Source organism: Sus scrofa, chromosome 1, assembly GCF_000003025.6.
Source record: "Sus scrofa isolate TJ Tabasco breed Duroc chromosome 1, Sscrofa11.1, whole genome shotgun sequence".
NCBI classification, from domain to species: Eukaryota; Metazoa; Chordata; class Mammalia; order Artiodactyla; family Suidae; genus Sus; species Sus scrofa.
In genome coordinates, this window is record NC_010443.5 from 63329721 (window position 1) to 63349505 (window position 19785).

Genomic DNA, 19785 nt, shown 5'->3' on the forward strand with positions numbered 1-19785 from the left:
CAATGAGAGCTGAAATCCAGCCGAAGCCCACCAGCCATGCTGTGCAGGCTGGTCACCCTGCTGAGTTTATTGCTGTGCCACTGTACCTCAGAAGAAGCATCTCCCTTTCTAATTTGTCCATTTGCAGGGGCTGTGCTTTGTGTAGTTTTCCAAGGCAGCTTAATACAGAATGGCTCCCCACAGGCAGAGGATGGTTAGTTGAACCTCTAAGTGGTATAAAATACACCATACACCCTCCTAATAGGGTCCCTTTAAGCACACTTTTTAATCTTACTGTGTTTTAGTTTCCTATTCTCAGAAATAAATGTAATGATAGAAGTATCTTTGTAGTTTTGTTTTGAGTTAATACATGTAAAATTCCTAGAAAAGTGTCCGATACATGACTAATTATAGTTATGGCAAGCAAGGAGACAGTTATGAAAAAGGCCCTCTCTCTTTTTTTAATGGAAAAGATATTATTGAAATGAGAGTTTGGTTGGTTTGTGCCAGAAAGTAATGGGTAAGACATAGAGGACATAAAAGAGTCTCAGAAAGCAGTCTCTTCACAAGAGTGTAGCCTCCTCAGCATTGTTCTCTGGAATCTCTAGTTCCCAGGCTGCTATTCTATAGCCTCTTTCTAAGAATTACACAAGCTAGTAACATTCAATTTCCTAAGGTGCCAATCACCCGTATACTAAAACACATGCTATTCACTGATAAAATTAAGTATTTAAATCACATAATAAAAACAGGTGTTTATGCACAATTTATATATCTCAGTTTAATAAAAGAATTATACTTAATCCTATTATTAAGTCAGTAAGCAACTCCTTATTTCTTCCATGTCTCATGTGAATTCACACTGTTTCAAAGTCAACATCCAAGGGAAGCTGTCAGTGATAGATCTGAACAGGAAGGGTGATTTTAATACTTGTCCATAGGTAGTTCAGTGAAAATAAACAGGAGAACTACTAGACTGTTGGCTCCAACTTTTTCAAGTTCCGGAAGGAGAAATACTAATTGGAAAATTTTTTTTACTTTAAAACAATATTATGCCTATCATTATTATTTCCTTTGGGTATGAATTATTTGAGCATCTCTCTATTTTTATTATGATAAAACTTTGGTGAAAGGGTAAAATTCTAACATAATGGCATAGCTATCATGGACTGAATAGTTATTAGGTGTCAGACACCTGAAATGCTATGTCATTTATTTCTCATAATAATTCTGTAAGACAGATATGGTCTTCATTTTCAAATTGAGGAAAGTGAGAAATAAAATAACTGTTTAATGGAAGAAGTCAAGGTATGAATCCAGGCTGTACCTGAGATATTTTCCATTTTGGTTTATAATTATTGTATTCATTCACTTGTTTATTGAGCACTTAATACAGGCTAGGTAATTATAAGGAATGAGGTATGAGTAATAAGTATGAGTAACAAATTCTTATAAAATATTCAGTGTTTTATTTGTGTTACTTCATGGTGAACAACATCCCAAAAATTTTAGAAAGGGATTTATGCTGCAAAACTAGTTGTATTGCTCCCACAGAACAGCCTCTCAATATATACGTGATTGATTTAAAAAAAAAAGTGTAAAATTAAGTAGTTACTAGTTGTTTGCCACATGTGAAGATTTAATCTTTATAATAAACATTAAGACAGGCATCCTATTTGCAGGAGACACTGACATTCAAAGAAGCTAAGACACTTACAGAGCTAATGAGTAGTAGAGGCAGAATTGCCCAGTATGTTCAAAGGAATGTTTGTCTCTGAGAAAATGACTCAGGGCTGAAGTAAGGGACAATATGAAGCATACTCTTAAGTCCTTATTAGCTCTTTGCAGTGTTTATTTGTCCCATTGAAGTAGGAAACTGCTATAGTAATGAAACTTATTTAGTGTTGCTGTAGTTATCATCCCTAAATTTATATGACCAGATAGGCTCAATAATAGCAAATGTCACCATTTAATCCAAGCACCACACATCCTATTTAACCAGGGCCAGCTACATAATTTATGGAACCAAATGCAAAATGAAAATATGGAGGCCCTTGTTCAAAATGTAGGGAAAACGGGCCATTAAAAGTATTAAATATAGGAGTTCCTGCTGTGCTGCAGTATTTTAAGAATCTAGCTATGGCATATGTTGAAGCTGTGGCTTGGATTTGATTCCTGGCCTGTGAACTTCCGTATGCTGAAAGTATGGCCAAAAAGAGAAAAAAAGTATTAAGTATATATTTTTTTCCTTTCTTTTGCAGTCTTTTCTTGGCATATCATTGTGTTTATATTGTTTTTCATTTTTTTCTAAGTAAAAGTGAAATTTTAAATTGTTAGCCTGAGTTTTACTATGCTTTATATTGTGCAATGGCAGTCTTAAATGCAAATAATAGAATATTTGATTTATATATACAATTACCAAAAAAACAAAATTCATATTTATAGTTATATATGTATATGTATTTCATTTTTATTAGAATACTGAAACTGCTACAGGAAACTATCTCAAGTGTTTTTTTTTTTTTTTTTTTTTTTACTATGCTGCTTTACCTTTTTATTTTTTTTAATTGTTAATTCCCCAATACAATTTTTTTCCTACTGTATAAAGTGGACCAATCTATGCATAATAGGAATTTCAGAAGGAAAAGAAAAAGAAATGGGAATTGAAAATATATTTGAAGAAATTATGGTTGAAAACTTTCAAAATCTAAAGGATACTGATATCAAGACACAGGAAGCACAGAGGGCCCCAAACAAGTTGAACCCAAACAGGCCACACCAAGACATATTATAATAAAAATGGCAAAAGTTAAAGATAAAGAGAGATTCTAAAGTCAGCAAGAGAAAAGCAAAGCATTAATAATAGGGAACCCCCATAGGGCTATCAGCTGATTTCTCTACAGAAACACTACAGACCAGAAGGGAGTAGCAAGAGATATTTAACATGCTGAAAGGAAAAATTTGTAACCTAGAATACTCTATCCAACAAAAATATCATTTAAAATAGAATGGGAAATAAAGAGTTTCTCCAACAAACAAAATCTAAAAGAGTACAGCAGTACTAAACCCATTCTAAAAGAAATACTGAAAGGGCTTATCTAAATCAAGTTGTTTTTTTTTTTTTTTTTTGATATGTACACATTCTACCAACACCTTCTACTTTCAGCTTGCTCATGAGTAAGAAAGAACTAAACCAAAAAGGAACTGTAGGTTGCCCTGTCTTCAGCTTTCCTTCTGTGTGATTGCTTTTAGTGTAAGCGATTGGCTTATACAGAGAAGTAACAAGAATGATAAGAAGTAACAAAAATGATGAGATTCCTTAATCATTTTGTGTTTCTTCGAATAACTTTGCTTTCTGTCTTCATTCAAAGCAAGTTCTGGTTCAACTGGAAAACAGTGCCTCTTGGTGTGGTCATTGCCATCCCCTCCCCTTGTTCAGTCATGACACTTCTACCTTGAACTCACTTTGCATTTTGTTGAACTCCTATATATTGTGGGTCTGCTGGAATTCTGCACTCAGGAGCATCAGGAAGGCTAATGCAAAAGGGTTGCCAGGAATGGTGGCCATGCATATTGCATGTGTCTCCTCTGCTTATATGCTTGATTTATTGTCACATTGAATTTCACATACAAAACATGAGTTCAAAGATGAAGTTCTTAAAAGATAAAGTTCTTAGTAATTTCAAGGCAGCAATAGTGGAGCAGTAAACCAAGTATGGGACCCTTTGAGATTATGGCTGTGTGTGACTGCAGTGGTCACAAGCTGTTGACCTTAAATAGACTGTTGTGTAGCAAAGATAGGTTTATTATGGATCAACAAAGAATTGCAATTTGGGGACTACAGCTATGGTGAGCCATGTGCAAGTTCTCTGAAATAAGGAGAGAACTTTTGTAAAGTGAGGCTGTGGGAGGTCGTTGGGAGGGCTGTAGTAAACAAAGAGTCCATTGGAAAATTCAAAATACAGTGGCAAGTCATTGGCTGAATTGACAGGCAAGAAGGGACAGTCTTTCTTCTTCCCATTGGTCTCAGCTATTATTTAAGGGCCTGAGAGCTCCCTCTTCTGGCCTCCTGATTTCAGTTTAATGGAAGTTATTTTTTATTAAGTTTTACAGTCCCCCCTTTGATCGAGATCTTTCTTTGAAAGCATTGCTGATCAAGAGTCAGGTTTTCTGGTTTCAGCAGCTGTTTCTCAGTGCCAGTGGGACCTTTCCTGGGTGTCGTGTCCCACGCTGGAGGGAAAGTGCACAGATTGGAAACTTATTGAGGTCACATTCAAGTAGCAAGAAGGGGTAGGAGGGAAAGCACTCGGCACATTTACCTAAAGTCTGTATATTATCAAGACCATAGACATGGGAGATCCTTTGAAGCATTATGCCATCCTCAAAAGTTTGGCAGATAAACTTCCATCAGACCTGGTTAAGATATCTTGAGAAAGCTGTCTCATCAGGTGTGGGCTACTTCAATTCCAGGAATTCTTTACTTCCAGATAACCAAATAAATGCAAGTGTAGTTGGGGTTTGGGGCTTTTTTCAGGTATGCCAACTGAATCCAACAGCCTATTCCCTGGAGTTTAGTGCAAAAGGGTTGGTTAACAGTATCTGATAGGGGCTTTTCCGGGAAGGTTGAAGAAAGTTTTTGGAGGTGACTTTCCAATAGAAAAAAATCTTCAGGCTGCCAGGTAAGATGCTTAAGGTCTTTGTATCCTGAGAGTGCATTTGAAAAGAATGTTCTACCAAAACCTGGATATTCTTAATAGAAGCAATTAGACCTTTGAAATATTGGCATATTCTCATTTTATATATTGTAGGTCAAAAAAAGGCAGGGCCCAAGTGCATTGAGTGTCCTATACCCATCTCAAAGACTGAGAGTTTATGAGTTCTAAAAGGGGTGGGCTTGAGCTTTAGAAGGACTAATGGCAATGCTTATGACCAGGTTTTTGGAGTGCCTAGAAAATGTTACCAGTTAAGTCTTAATAATATTGTTATTACATGCAGCTAAACCTGAGGATTGAGAGTGTTAAATGAAGTAAAAATGTTGAAAAACCAGTCAAATAGCATAGACTTGTCAAAGTGCCTGGCCAATAAAATGGGTTCCTCAGTCACAGTGAAGTTCAAGATATTTCCCCAGGTGAGGAGGACAATTTTTTCCAAAAGATCCATCTACAGAAAAGGTAGTAGTCTCTCTGTAAGAGGTTTCAGTCCAGTGTGAAAACATACAAACCTTAAATAAAACATGCTTATATCTATGAGATGGAGGAAGTTCTATGAAATCTGATTGTCAGACCTCAGATGGTGCATTAGGCAGTTTAAAATGTCTGAGAACAATACAAATACGCTGCTCAGGGTTGTATTTTAGACAAATAGGACAAGAAAGGTAGGTACCTTTTTTGACCTTGTTAGCATTTCCACACCTAATTGATTCGTGAAGTCTTTCATAACCAATGGTTTAATGCATGTACACTTGTTAGGAGTGGGGATTTTAGAGTTTCTTGTAGTACTAAGTTGTTATTTGGTCCAAACTAGAACTTTCTCTCTTTAACAAACCAACAATTGTTGAATTTGTTTTTCTTTCTATGAAGCCAGTTGTTGGGCTTCTCTAGCCAGTTTAAAAGTTAAAAAGTTATCATTTGGGGAAATAATTCTTTGGACCATGATATAGATTTGGCTGTTGCTGGTTCCTTTAAGGGCAGCATTCTTACAGAAATTAGAGCAAGGTGATTTCCCTTAGCTTCTAGCGAGTCAAATTTAGAATGCCCCAGAATGTTAATAATAGTTAATGTGGCAGGTAAAAGTATCCAGTAATTCCTGACATGGGGATATTTTTAATTTTATTTCCTATGGATGTAAGGAAGCCATTTTGTTTCCACAGCACACCCAAATCATAAGCTCCTCTGAAACCATAACCTAGTCTCAGTATTAATATTGTCAAATTTGCCCTGAGCTAAAGTATAAGCCCATGTAAGAGCATATAATTTAGTCCTTTGAGCTGAAATAGCCATAGATAAAGGTGCTGCCCCAATACCATCAAAAGAAGCTGCAATAGCATATCCAGCATAATATTTGCTGTTACCGCATTTTAAATAAGAACCATCAGTGAACCATGAAAAGTCTGTGTTACCCAAATGAATTTCCTACTGATCTTCATTAGGAGTCAGGAGGTGATCTATCAGCATTAAGTGTTTATGTAGGACTGTTTGTGATAGAGGGTTGAGAAGAATAGCCAGGTTAAGGCTATTACAGTGTAAAAGAGTTATGTGAGAAGCGGTTCACAAAACAGTTTCATAGGAGGAGAGATAGCTGACTGAGAAATGTTGAATGTGATGAAAATTCAGGAGGACTTGTACTGCATGAGGTGCAAAAATGGTAAAGGGGATCCCACAACAATTTTCTCAGTGGCCTTAACCAAAAAAGGCAGTGGCAGCAATGACTCTAAGGTAAGGACTATATCCCCATTCCACAAGATCCAGATGCTAATTATAATACTCTATGGGTTGATGGTGGTCCCCTTTTTTTGTTGAAGGGGGAGTACCCCAAGGTCATTCCTTTCATTTTCGTATACAAAAAAAAAAAAAAAAGAGGAATCTGAGAATTGGGATCTAAGGGGCTGAAGGGGTTGTCATATTCTCCTTTAAGGCCTTAAAGACTATGTCATCTAGTTCCTCCAATAAAGAACTAGGTCAAGATTGTTACTCTTTTTTTTTTTTCTTCTGTCTTTTTACCATTGCTTGGGCTGCTCTCGTGGCATATGGAGGTTCCTAGGCTAGAGGTCGAATAGAAGTTGTAGCCGCCGGCCCATGCCAGAGCCACAGCAATGCGGGATCCGAGCTGCATCTGCAACCTATACCACAGCTTACGGCAATGCCGGATCGTTAACCCACTGAGCGAGGCCAGGGATCAATCCTGCAACCTCATGGTTCCTAGTTGGATTCGTTAACTACTGAGCCATGACGGGAACTCCAAATTGTTATTCTTTAGTAAATCGTATATGTTTGGCATAAGAGAGAAATTTGGAATCCAATTTCAGCAATAATCAATAGCCTGAAAAATCCTCACAGTTGGCCCTTAGTTTTGGATTTTGGAAACTTAGGACACCATGAAGTCTTTATGGATCTAGGTGTAGCCCTTGTTCTAATATCAGATGCCCTAAATATTGAACCCAGGTTTGAGAAAACTGCAGATTTCTTGGTCACCTTACGTGTATTTATGTCTAGAAGCTTTACAAGTGGTTGCTATCTTCCTGTTTGAAGGCTTGAGAAAAAGAGCAAAGAAGCAAATAATCCCCATATTGCAACAAAGTAGAACCCATAGGGAATTTTATATCATTCATATCAGCATTTAGGATTTGTGAGAAAGAAGGACCCAGTTAAAACCCTGAGGCATTACTGTCCAAGTGAATTGTTTTTCTTTACAAGTGAAGGCAAAAAAAGAATTGTCTACCTTTATAAACTGGAATGTGAAAGATGCATAAATCCATCGCAGTGAAGAATTTGCTTTCAGAGGGAGTGGATGTTAGTAGCCTATCAGAATTAGGAACAACAGGGTATTGAGGGATAACAGTGTTACTTATTGCTCCAAGGTCCTGGACAAATCTCTGTCTTTGGCCCTTAGATTTTCTTATTAAATGAGAGTGTTGAAGGGGCTGGCCAGGGATACTGAGACTTTGAGACGTCTCATCATCTATTATGGGCTGTATACCTTGAAGGGCTTTTTTACTTATAGGGTGTTAATTAGATCTGGTGAGAGGTTTTGAAGGATCTATTTGACTCTTGATGAGAGGTGTGCTGTGAATTTTGCCAATATCAGTTGGAGATTTTGCTCTTAAGGAGGATGGTAGCTGATTGAATAGGGACAAGTGATCAGTATTTCCACAATCAGCTCCAGTATCTCCAGAGAAGGAACAAATAAAATAGATCAAAGGGTTATTTAATTCACCTGGTTGGTTACTTTAATGACTGCTGTCAAGTTCTAGAACTATCTTCTCCTTTTAGGAGAAATAAATTTATTCTTGCAGATACTTCCTAAGAAATCACAGCCTAATAAATGGATGGGGTGGAGGAAGTAAAGAAAATAGAGTGTGTATCTCTCAGAAGACTTAAACAAAAGGGAATAGGTTCAGAGACAGGGACATGTTGAGGTTAATTTGAAATGTTTTGGTACTCTGAGGCAGGGCTGCTTCACAATAATTGGGTTGAGCACCAGGAGTGTCAATTAAGACTGGAAGAAATTCATCCCTCATCTGGAGAAGTATGTCTCCAGATTGATTTAGAGGAAGTATTGGGAAGAGCCCTTGTAGTTCCTTGAAACCCCTTCATTGAGAATTGGGAAAATATTGGAAAGGCTAGTTGGAAGGCTTTGAAAGCACCTAAAGTGCTTAAATTGGTAACAATTTATTTTTCACTGTCCTGGCTCTGTGCATTAATAGCAGAAGTAGGAGGGTTTGGGTTACATTTAGGGGTCTTCACTTGCTGGTGTTGAATATTACGCATTTTGGTGATCATTCTTTGAGGTGACTCATCTAGAGTGTAAGAGAGTTGATTTAACTGAATTAACTAAATCTAGAGTGGTCATTATTTCCCATTCCATCCTGGTCCTTTTTAGTAGCAGAGAAAGGTCCCAATTTAGCTTATTAATAAACAGATTTAAAAGCTACCTGGGTGAAATCAGCATCTAAAGGAAGACCAGAATTTTCTTTGAAAACGATCTGAAGTTGATGGTAATAGCCATGAACAAATTAATCAGATTTTTATGTGCAGGCTTGACTTTTGTTTCAATCAACAGACTTTGAAAAAGCTCTAGGAATTGGCTGATTAATTAGCCTAGCAATCATCCAGGCCTGATCATATAAGTCAGTGAGTTGGTCTTCTGGTTTTAATTCTGGAGACCTTACAGGATTTTTGCAATTAGCAGTTATTGTCCAGTGCTGGACCTAGCTTTGACTGATAAGCATATGGACTAGCTTGTGTAAGACAGAGAAACTGGCTGATAAGTTACAGTGACTATATTAAATCCCTCAGAAAATCTATAAGGATCTTTAGTCACTTTGGGAAAATCTTGGACTATGGTGTGCAGTTTAGCTTTAGTCCAGGGGATGTAAGAAATTAAAGCCTTAGCCTCTGGATCCTCAGAAGGCTTAATATTAAGGGACAGGTTCTGAGAGGTTTAGAGTAAAAGAGGGTGAGGAGATTTTCAGAGAGAAAGGAAAGTTCAGCAAGAGAATTAGTATGAGAAAATTGAGGGTATAGAGGACATCGTGGTGTAGAAGGGAAGGAGGAGGATTGTACTGAAGGCAAAGCCTGAGCACAGTAAACTGGGGAGGAGGAGCATGAGGCTTTTGAAGCCATCTTATCTTTCTTTAGTATTTGTTTGCCTTAGTTGATCTTAAAAATCTTATTTTACAGAGGGGCAATTTTAGGCTCCTTATAACACTTGGAAGCCTCAAAATGCCAGTCAAAATAAGCATTCTATTCAGTTTTAGAAATTTTAGAGCTGCGGTCATCAAATTCAGTTTTAAGTTAAGTTTGATGACACAACACTGTAAATCAACTACACTTTAATAAAAAATTAAAATAGCTAAAATAAAAAATAATGGCACCCCCCCCAAAAAAAGAAAAGAAAAGTAAGTTTGAGGATTTCAAATATTCCCCATACTGGCCATTGATATTTTAAACTGCCTTTGGTTTTGTCAGTCCATTTAGTTAGAAATGCACATGCACATAAGGAAGGATTGTGGTTTTTAAAAATAAAATCAGCCAGGGATCCTGGGCTGAGGACTGGAGGCACCCCGAAAATATTTAGGTAACTGGGAGGTTTTTTCTTTAGAGTAAAAGAATAATACTCAAACAGTCCAAACAGCTCAAAGAGCTCAAACAGCCTGCAGGCCTAATACCAGCCAGTTCTAAGGGAACAGTCTGGTCCCAGGGAAATCAGGCCAAAGGCTACTCAGCACAGTTCTAATCTAACAGTCTAATTCCAAGGGAGTTAGGCTGAAGGCTTGAAAACACAATTCTAATAGAATACCACCTGTTTCAGAAGGAATCCAGCCAAAGACTGAAATGGCACTGTTCCAATGAAACAGCCCCTATTCCAAAAGGAATGGGTCGAAGTCTAGCCAGTGCCAACTGGAATAGCTTGATTTCAAAAATCAGGCCAAATTGTCAAAAGAATATTCACGGAAAGAACAGGGCCTTAACCAAAAAAGGACAAAGCCTTAAGTAGATCCTGAGTAAAAACATGGAGAACTTCAAAGCACAAAGAGAGTGAAAGCCTGGGTCCAGAAGAGATTTACCCTCAAATCCCAGGGGCTGTGAGAAAAGCAGTGAGCAACTATGGAATCAGTATGTGTACTGTACCTGTTTGCTCACCAGCCTTGGAGCCATCAGGGTCTTCTCTGGATATGGGACAACAAAATGTTGGCATAAAGTACATAGACTGCCAGTTGTTTCTCTAGTAAATTTTTTAAATTAATTAATTAATAAATTTTTCTGAGATCATAAGGAGAGAAGAACCATTATTTTTTAAAGGCTCCGGGAGCAGGGGAGAGAAGTTGGGAGGGCTGTAGAAGACAGAGTTGGTCAGAGGAATTGAGAGTTCAAAGTACAGTGACTTTTTATTGTGCAAAGTGAGTCATGACTGCCTCTTGGCAAAAAGAAGAGAAAGTCTTTCTTCTTCCTTTTGGGTTTTGCTATTGTCATAGGGTGTGAGAGCTCCTCCTTCTGGCCCCCTGATAGTTTATTTGAGGTTGTAGTTGTTAATTTTTACTAACTCAGAAAGCTGTCTCAGTGTTTAATCCAACTGAGATAAATTCAGTATCTCTCTCTCTCTCTTTCTCTATCTTTAACAGAAACCATGCTCTGTTTACCACCATTTCCCTCAATTAAAAATGCAGTCCAGGTTCAGGTTCGTGGATTAATGTTCCATTCTTGAGTAACTGCACACTTCATTATTTAATTCAAGGCTTTTCAAACTCTCTTAACAGGAAGAGATTTTTTTCCTTCCAATCCATCACCAACTGATACTTTTGTAAAACACAAAACACACATTTGAATATCCCAGTCAGGTCAAATTGCTATAAAAATATTTACGTATTTCCTCTCTCTCAGCCTATCTCAGTGGTGCTTGGAACAAATAGTTTGCATACTATACCACACTTGAAGTAGCATTGATCTAGGATAATTATCTTTTAATTGTGAAGATGATTATTTTGTGTCTGTCCCCAATAACGACCTGATTAGAAATATGTCTTTTAATTTAGTTTTATATAGTTGTTATGTATCTTTAACATTTCTATCTTATGAAATACTGTTAAAGGATTTTTCAAAAAAATGGATTTTTGATAGTCCAGAAACTGTTCTCTGACTTGCTTTAAATTCTCTTTTATAAACAATAATAAAGTAGTTAATTAAAATTGTACAGATTAGTATTATGTTAAATACATGATTTTCCTTTGAGTAGAATTCTTTTTTTAGTTGAAATTTATGTATATAGTTATTTTTAAAGTTGTTCACTTTATTTACTTATTTATTTAATTATTTTAATGAATTCTAATGTAAGAAATCGAATATTCAGATGCACTGACTCTCTCTGGAAAAGTTCCAGTGATTTCCCAGAAGTCTTTGAGAAGTGTGATTAGATTGGAAGGATTTACTAAAATGAACTGGAAAGTCTGGCCACCTTTGCCACTCTTTCTTCTAGTGATATTGATTCTCTGCAGAATTATCTGCTGGTTTTTCCCTCACTCAGTCACCCTTGAGCTTTTTTGAAAACTTATTGTAAATTTCCAGGTGTTTTGCAGTTACTGCCAATAAACACAAGTACTTTTTTCTCAACTCCCAGTTGGTTAAATCAAGATAGAAGGAAAGAAAGCTAGATGGCCGCCCTTTTGTGCTGCCCAGCATGGGCGCGTTGCTCTAGAAAAGAAGCAGGGAGGAGACCTTCACAGGATTTTCCAAATGGAACCAACTTGACTTCACTATGGTCATTCTGATGCCAAATGCTGGGGAGTGATGGATTCCTAGTTCTAGCATACTTAAACTGAAAGGTTTTTTCTTTTTTAATATTCAAGATAACTTCTTGAAGCATCAAGAAAGAATCCCAGAAAAGGGAAATACTTAACTTTTCTTCATGAAGGTGGTTTGCAGAGAGGGATACATAGGGAAAAATTAGAGAATGAATTAATAATTAATAAATTCAAAAAATTAAAATGATAAAAAAAGAGTCCTAGTAATAATCTTGTGTCTTCACTATCATTAAAATGATAAAAATAGAGTCCTAGTAATAATCTAGAGTCCTATAGTAATAATCTTGTGTCTTAAGTCACCACTTAGCTAAGCAAAGTGCCTAGCCATCATGGAAAATTGACCAAGATTAAAGTAATTTTTAAATTCTTTTGAAACCAAGTACCAAATCAGATTAATTAGCAAGGCTTTTTCTTGGCCTATGGGAGAATAATTTCTACATGGGTCTAAAAGATACCAAAATGACGCAGGAGTTTGTATCTCCATGAAATTAATTTACTTTACATATAGTCTTCAAGACTGTTCTAGATTTTAGAGATTTTGCATATCCAAGAAGCATTAAATCAGTGCATTTTCCCTCCCAACTATTTGGTCATTTTAATTACTTTTGTAGTTTACAAACTTTATAATATTGAAAGTGCTATGTGAGGTATGACCGAATTAAATGGAAAAAAAGTTTTTTCTATTCTTTAATCACTGGGTTTAAGCACAGGGTATCCTAACGTATCACAATGTAATGTTGCTATGGTGAGTGTGGTAGCCAGAGGACTCAGTGTGCTTCAGGGTCTTTTTCACCAGGTGATCATAGCTGTGAAGTCTTCTTTGGCCTAGAGGTCTTGCCCTTGGAGGATGAGTGGACAAACTCATCAACTCATTCAGTTAATCTGCTCTTTTTCCTAAACCCTTACTCCAGGGTGGGTATTATGCTCAATGCTGGATCTGTAAAAAATATGAAAGCGGTAAATGTGGTCCTGGCCTTCATGGACCATGATGTCTGGCAGCTGTTTACAGTTTACCAGATGTTACAACCCAAGACCAAGTCCACATGCTAGTGTACAATGTGAGATGCCCCCTACGGAATTCATTCATTCACTTATTTAATTAGCCAACATTTTTTGAGTAACTGCTAGATCCAAGCACACTGCTAGATCGTTGGACAACAAAAATGATTCCATCTGCTCTTGAAGGATTTACAGTCTAATGAAAAATCATTATTAAAAAACCCCCAAGCTATCAGCATTTTAAATAAAGGATGTATAACACAATATAGGGGATAATATGAGAGAATTAACAAGTAAATGTATTCAAAGGCAAAGCACTCAATGTACCAAAGAAGTTTGGGCAGAAATACTTATACCAGCACATGGAGGAGCCCACCTACATATTGCCTTTTGATCACGGTATGGTACTAATCTTCTGTGTTTCAGTTTTACATGGCCAAAAGAGGAAGAAGGATAGTGCTTACCTTGCAGGGTTTAAAAGTGAAGGTTTAATGAGATAAGAGATAACATAGATATTATACAGATATTATACTTGTACTAGTACCTGACACATGGTAAGCACTAAACAAATATTAGTTATCATTATCTTTATTTTTACATATCCTGTTTTTCTTCTCAGCCTTAGTTTTGCAAGGATTATTTGAATTCCTTTATATTTTGTCAAAAATTATTCTCCTTGATTTATTAATTTTTGTTAATATTTCCAAATTCATCAAATTCTACTCATATTTAATATTTTATTTTTCCTTATGGTTGTTTACTTTTAAATTATGAGCAGTCAGCTTAGTGCATTAATTAACTTATTTTCATTCTCATTTAATTATGAAAACATCTAATGTTACATATTTACCTTTGAACATAGCCTTAGTCATATCATATAATTTTGATGTGCAGTATACTTATACTCATTAATTTATAAATAGGTGTAATCATATTTCAATTTTTTTCTTTGATCTGGTAGCTAAGGATAAATGATTTAAATTTCTAGTTAATGGCTCTTTGGGGTTTTATTTTTCTTTTTTTTCTGGTTGGAAGACATAGGTTAATACCTAATTTTAATGTGTCTTAGTCAAAAATAATAGCATGTGTGATTTCTGCTATTATAATTTATTTAGGTTTTTAATTTAATTAGATGGTGTGGACTCTCTTAAATTACACAGACTATAGATATTTGGGGGAAAAAAAAACCTGTGTGGTTCTATGGCACAAAGTTTATTATACAATTTTCATATTTCTATTGCAATTTGTTTTTGTCAACTTAATATCAAATTAATAGCTGAAATAGTATGCTGAAGTCTTACATTTTAGTCCTATTTCTATTTGGTTTAAGTTCTGTTTTTTAAAAAGAATTTCTGTTTTTTGATAAATTGAGTCTCTGCTAGAGCTTGAAGTTTAATGCCTGTTATGCCTTCATTACATGTTGTTTTAAATAAAATAATTTGTGTCCCATTTAATGCTTTTTGCCTTGGAAGCTGTCTTGTCTGAGACTAAAACAACAATCAATATCTACTTTAAATTTCTCAAATATCTGTATACCCTTGCTTCCCATTGGATGGGATAGGAAAGGATAAGTAGAATTTGGTTAGTCTCTATGTCAAAGTCATACATATGAAATCTGGAAACTAGATTTTTCTTCTGCCAAAGGCATTAAAATCAACCCTACAAACATGCATTGTGATTCAGCTTGCTTTTAGTAATTATTCATATAACAGATCAAACTGCTCTTTTTTCTTTTTTTTAACTCAGTGAATTTTATTACATTTATAGTTGTATAATGATCATTACAACCCAGTTTTATAGCATTTCCATCCCAAACCCCCAGCCCATCTCCCAAACCTGTCTCCTTTGGAAACCATAAATTTTTCAAAATCTGTGAGTCAGTATCTGTTCTGAAAAGAAGTTCATTATATTCTTTTTTTAGATTCCACATATAAGTGATAGCATATGGTATCTCACTGTCTGACTGACTTTGCCTAGCATGATCATTTCTAGGCCCATCCATGTTGCTGCAAATGCCATTATTTCATTCCTTTTTATGGCTGAGTAATATTCCATTGTGTCTATGTACCACATCATCTTTATCCACTCCTTTATTGATGGACATTTAGATTGCTTCCATGGCTTGACTATTGCATATAGTGCTACAATGAACACTGGAGTACATGTATCTTTTCGAGTCATGGTTTTCTCTGGATAGATGCATAGAGTGTGATTGATGGATCAAATGGTAATTTTATTTTTAGTTTTTTGAGGAATCTCCATATTGTTTTCCAGTATTTCAAAACTTTAAAATATTTTGTCCAATTCTTCAAAAAATGTCCTTGGTAATTTGATAGGGAGTGCACTGAATAAGTAGTTTGCCTTGGGTAGTATAGTCATTTTGATAATATTGATTCTTCCATTCCAAGAGCATGGTATGTCTTTCTATATGTTTGTGTTCTCTGATTTCTTTCATTAGTGTCTTAGTTTTCAGAGTACAGGTCTTTTTGTCTCTTTAGGTAGGTATTTTATTCTTTTTGATATGATGGTAAATGGGATTGTTTCCCTAATTTCCCTTTCTGATCGTTCGTTGTTAGCATAGAGAAATGCAGTTGATTTCTGTGTATTAATTTTGTATCCTGCAACTTTACCAAATTCATTGATGAGCTCTAACAGTTTTTGGTAGTGTCTTTAGGACTTTCTAGGTATAGTATCATGTCATCTGCAAACAGTGATAATTTTACTTCCTTTCCAATTTGGAATCTTTTATTTTTTTTTTTTTCTGTGATTTCTGTGGCTAGAACTTCCAAAACTATGTTGAATAGTAGTGGTGAGAGTGGATTTCTTGTCTTGTTCCTGATCTCAGTGGAAATTTTTTTGTCTTTTCACTATTGTGAATGATGTTAGCTGTAGGTTTGTCACATATGGCCTTATTATGTTGAGGTAAATGCCCTCTGTGCCCACTTCCTAGAGAGTTTTTTTAATCAGAAATGGGTGTTGGATTTTGTCGAAAGCTTTTTTCTGCATCAGTTGAGAGGATCATATGTTTTTTATTCTTCAGTTTGTTAATGTGGTATATATCACACTGATTGATTTACGGATATTGAAAAACCCTTGCACCACTGGGATAAATCCAACTTGATCATGGTATATAATCCTTTTAATGTATTGTTGGATTTGGTTGGCTAGTATTTTGTCGAGGATTTTTGCATCTATGTTCATCAGTGATATTGGCCAATAATTTTCTTTTTTGTGGTATCATTGTCTGGTTTCGGTATCAGGGTGATAGTAACCTCATAAAATAAGTATGGGAGTTTTTCTTCCTCTGCAAATTTTGGAATAGTCAGAAAGAAAGGTGATAGCTCTTCTCCAAATGTTTGATAGAATTCCCCTGTGAAGCCATCTGGCCCTGGACTTTTGTGTTTTTGGAAGTTTTTACATCACAGTTTAATTTCAGTTCTTGTGATTGGTCCATTCATCTTTTCTATTTCATCTTGGTTTAGTCTTGGAAGATTATACTTTTCTAAGAATTTGTCCATTTCTTCTAAGTTTTCTGTTTTATTCACATATAGTTGCATGTAATAGTCTCTTATGATACTTTGTATTTCTGTGATGTCTGTTGTAACTTCTTTTTCATTTCTAATTTTATTGACTGAGTCCCCTCTCTTTTCTTGATGAGTGTGGCTAAGGGTTTATCAATTTTGTTGATCTTTTCAAAGAACCAGCTTTTAATTTCATTGATCTTTTCTCTGGTTTTCTTCATTTCTACTTCATTGATTTCTGCTCTGATCTTTATAATTTCTTTCCTTCTGCTAATTTTAAGTATTTTGTGTTTTTCGCTCCCTAGTTGCTTTAGGTGTAAAGTTAGGCTGTGTATTTGAGCTTTTTCTCATTTCCAGAGGTAGCTTGTATTGCTATAAACTTTCCACTTACAACTGCTTTTGCTGGATCCCATAGGTTTTGGAGTGTTGTATCTTTGTTGTCATTTGCTTCTAGGTATTTTTTAATTTCCTTTTTGATTTCTTTGTTAATCCATTGCTTGTTTAGCAGCATGTTGTTTACTCTCAATGTATTTGTGGTTTTTTTGGAGTTTTTTTCTTGTTGATTTCCAGGCATACAGTGTTGTGGTCAGCAAAGATGCTTGACGTGATTGACATGATTTCAATTTTCTTAAATTTACTGAGGCATGTTTTGTGGCGCAGAAGATGATTAATCCTAGAGAATGTTACATGTGCACTTGAGAAGAATGTGTATTCTGCTGCTTTTGGATGGAATGTTCTATAAATATCTATTAAGTCCATCTGGTCTAATGCGTCATTTAAAGCCTTTGTTTCCTTGTTCATGTTGTCTTTAGATGATATGTCCATTGCTGTAAGTGGGATGTTAAAGTCCCCTGATATTATTGTGTTAGTATCAATTTCTCCTTTTAACCTTGTTAGCAGTTGCCTTATATATTGAGGTAATCTTATGTTGGGTGCATATATGTTTACAATTGTTATATCTTCATCTTGGATTGATCCTTTGATCAAGATATAATGTCCTTTGTCTTTTATAACATTCTTTATTTTAATGTCTATTTTGTTTGATATGAGTATTTCTACTCCAGCTTTCTTTTGATTCCTTTTTGCATGGAGTATTTCCTTCCATCCTCTCACTTTCAGTTTTTATGTGTCCCTAGAACTGAAGTGGGTCTCTTGAATACAGCATATAGAATGGGTCTTGTTTTTGTATCCATTCAGCCAGTCTATGTCTTTTGGTTGGGGCATTTAGTCCATTTACATTTAAGGTAATTATTGATATGTATGTTCTTTTTTCCATTTTATTAACTGTTGTGTGTACATTTTTGTTGTTCTTTTTTCTTCCCTTCTCTTGTTCTTTTCTTTTGTGGTCTTGTAACTATCTTTAGTGTTGTATTTGGGTTACTTTTCCTTATTTGTGTGTGTATCTATTGTAGATTTTTGGTTTGCAGTTACCCTGAGGTTTTGATGTAGGAGGAACCTATATATATATTGTGTATATATATTGTATATATATATATAATTTTGTTTCAAGTTGTTGGTCTCTTAATTGCAAGTGCATCTCTAGTGTCTTGCATTTGTACCCTCCTCTTCTCATGATTTCTGATTTTGATAGTATATTTGTGTGTGGATGATTTCCTACCTTTACTATATGTATGCCTTTACTGGTCAGCCTTGTCATTTGTAATATTCTTGTTTCTAGTTGTGGCCTTTTCCTTTCTGCCTAGAGAAGTTCCTTTAGTATTTGTTGTAAAGCTGGTTTAGTGTTGCTGATTTCTCTTTTGCTTGCCTGTAAAGCTTTTGATTTCTCCTTCAAATCTGAATGAGAGCCTTGCTAGGCAAAGTAATCTTGGTTGGAGGTTTTTTCCTTTCATCACTCTAAGTATATAGTACCATTCCCTTTGGCCTGCTTAGTTTCTGCTGAAAATCTGCTGATAACCTCATGTTATTTGTTTGTTTTCCCTAGCTGCTTTCAATATTTTCTCTTTCTCTTTAATTTTGGTTAGCTTGATTAATATGTGTTTCAGGGTGTTCCTCCTTGGTTTTATTTTACATGGTACTTGTAGTGTTGCCTGGATTTGAGTGAGTGGTTCGTTTCCTGTGTTAGGGAAGTTTTCAGCTATTAATTCTTTGAATATTTTTTCTGTCCCTTTCTTTCTTTTCCTTCTGGAACCCCTATAATATAGAAGTTGGTGCATTTAACATTGTCCCAGAGTTCTCTTAGACTATCTTCATTTCTTTTCAATCTTTTTTTCTCTTTTCTGTTCCACATCAGTGCTTTCTGCTAGTCTGTCCTCCACTTCACTTATTTGTTCTTCTGCCTCCTGTATGTGCTGTTGGTTGCTTCTAATGAATTTTTTATTTCAGTAATTATATTTTGCATCTATCCTTGATTAATCCCTAAATCTTGTATCTCTTTGCTCAATGATTTTTAAATTTTTTAAAATAATTTCCCAGTACAATTTTTTGTAATTTATAAATATCTGCCTCCAGTTTATTTCCGAGATCTTGAATCATCTTCACTGTCATCAGTCTAAAGTCTTTTTCATGGAAGTTTATAATCTCCAGATCACTTAGCTGTTTTTCTAGGTTTTTTTTTTTTTTTCTTGCTCCCTTATCTGAGTTAGAATTCTCTGTCTTTTCATTTTGTATAGATTTTCGATGTAGTCTTCTTGCAGGCAATAGAGTTGCCTTTCTTGCTTCTGATGTCTGTCTGCCTTCTGGCTGATGTTGGTATAAGGGCTTGATGTACCAAGGGACTGGTGCCTGCCCACTGTTAGGTGGAGCTGATTCTTATCCCTCTTGTGGGTGGGGCTTTGCCTCTGGGTGAGATTAGAGGTGGCTGTGTGCCTGGGGGGGGGAGGGGCAAGTCAGTAGGCAGGCTTTTTGCTGATGGGTTGGTCCATGATACCACCCAAATTATTGTTTGGCCTGGGGCTTCTCAGCCGTGATGGATGCAGAGAATTTTTTCCAAAATGGCCCCCTCTAGAGGACACATCCTAATGATAATTCCTGATACCTTTGCCTCCAAAGTCCTTTCTCCATAATGATCCACAGTCACCCCCACTTTTCCCAGGAGATCTGCCAAGAACTGCAGTCAGATCTGGCCCAGATTCCTATGGATTCTCTGCTTTGCCCTGGGAGCTAGTGCACATGAAAGCCTGTGTGTGTCTTTCAAGAATGAGCTCTCCATTTTTCCCAGTTCTGTGGAGCTCCTGGGCATAAGCCCCACTGGCCTTCAATGTGAAGTGATCTGAGTGGCTCCTTCTCCCAATGCCAGACCCCCAGACATGG

General features: G+C 36.0%; 1 long non-coding RNA gene across 1 annotated transcript in view; it reads left to right on the plus strand.

Moving 5' to 3' along the window:
• The window catches only part of LOC106508899, a 107820-nt gene that overhangs the window by 34799 nt on the left and 53236 nt on the right, over nucleotides 1–19785 (plus strand). The gene's annotated exons all lie outside the window — the stretch shown is intronic.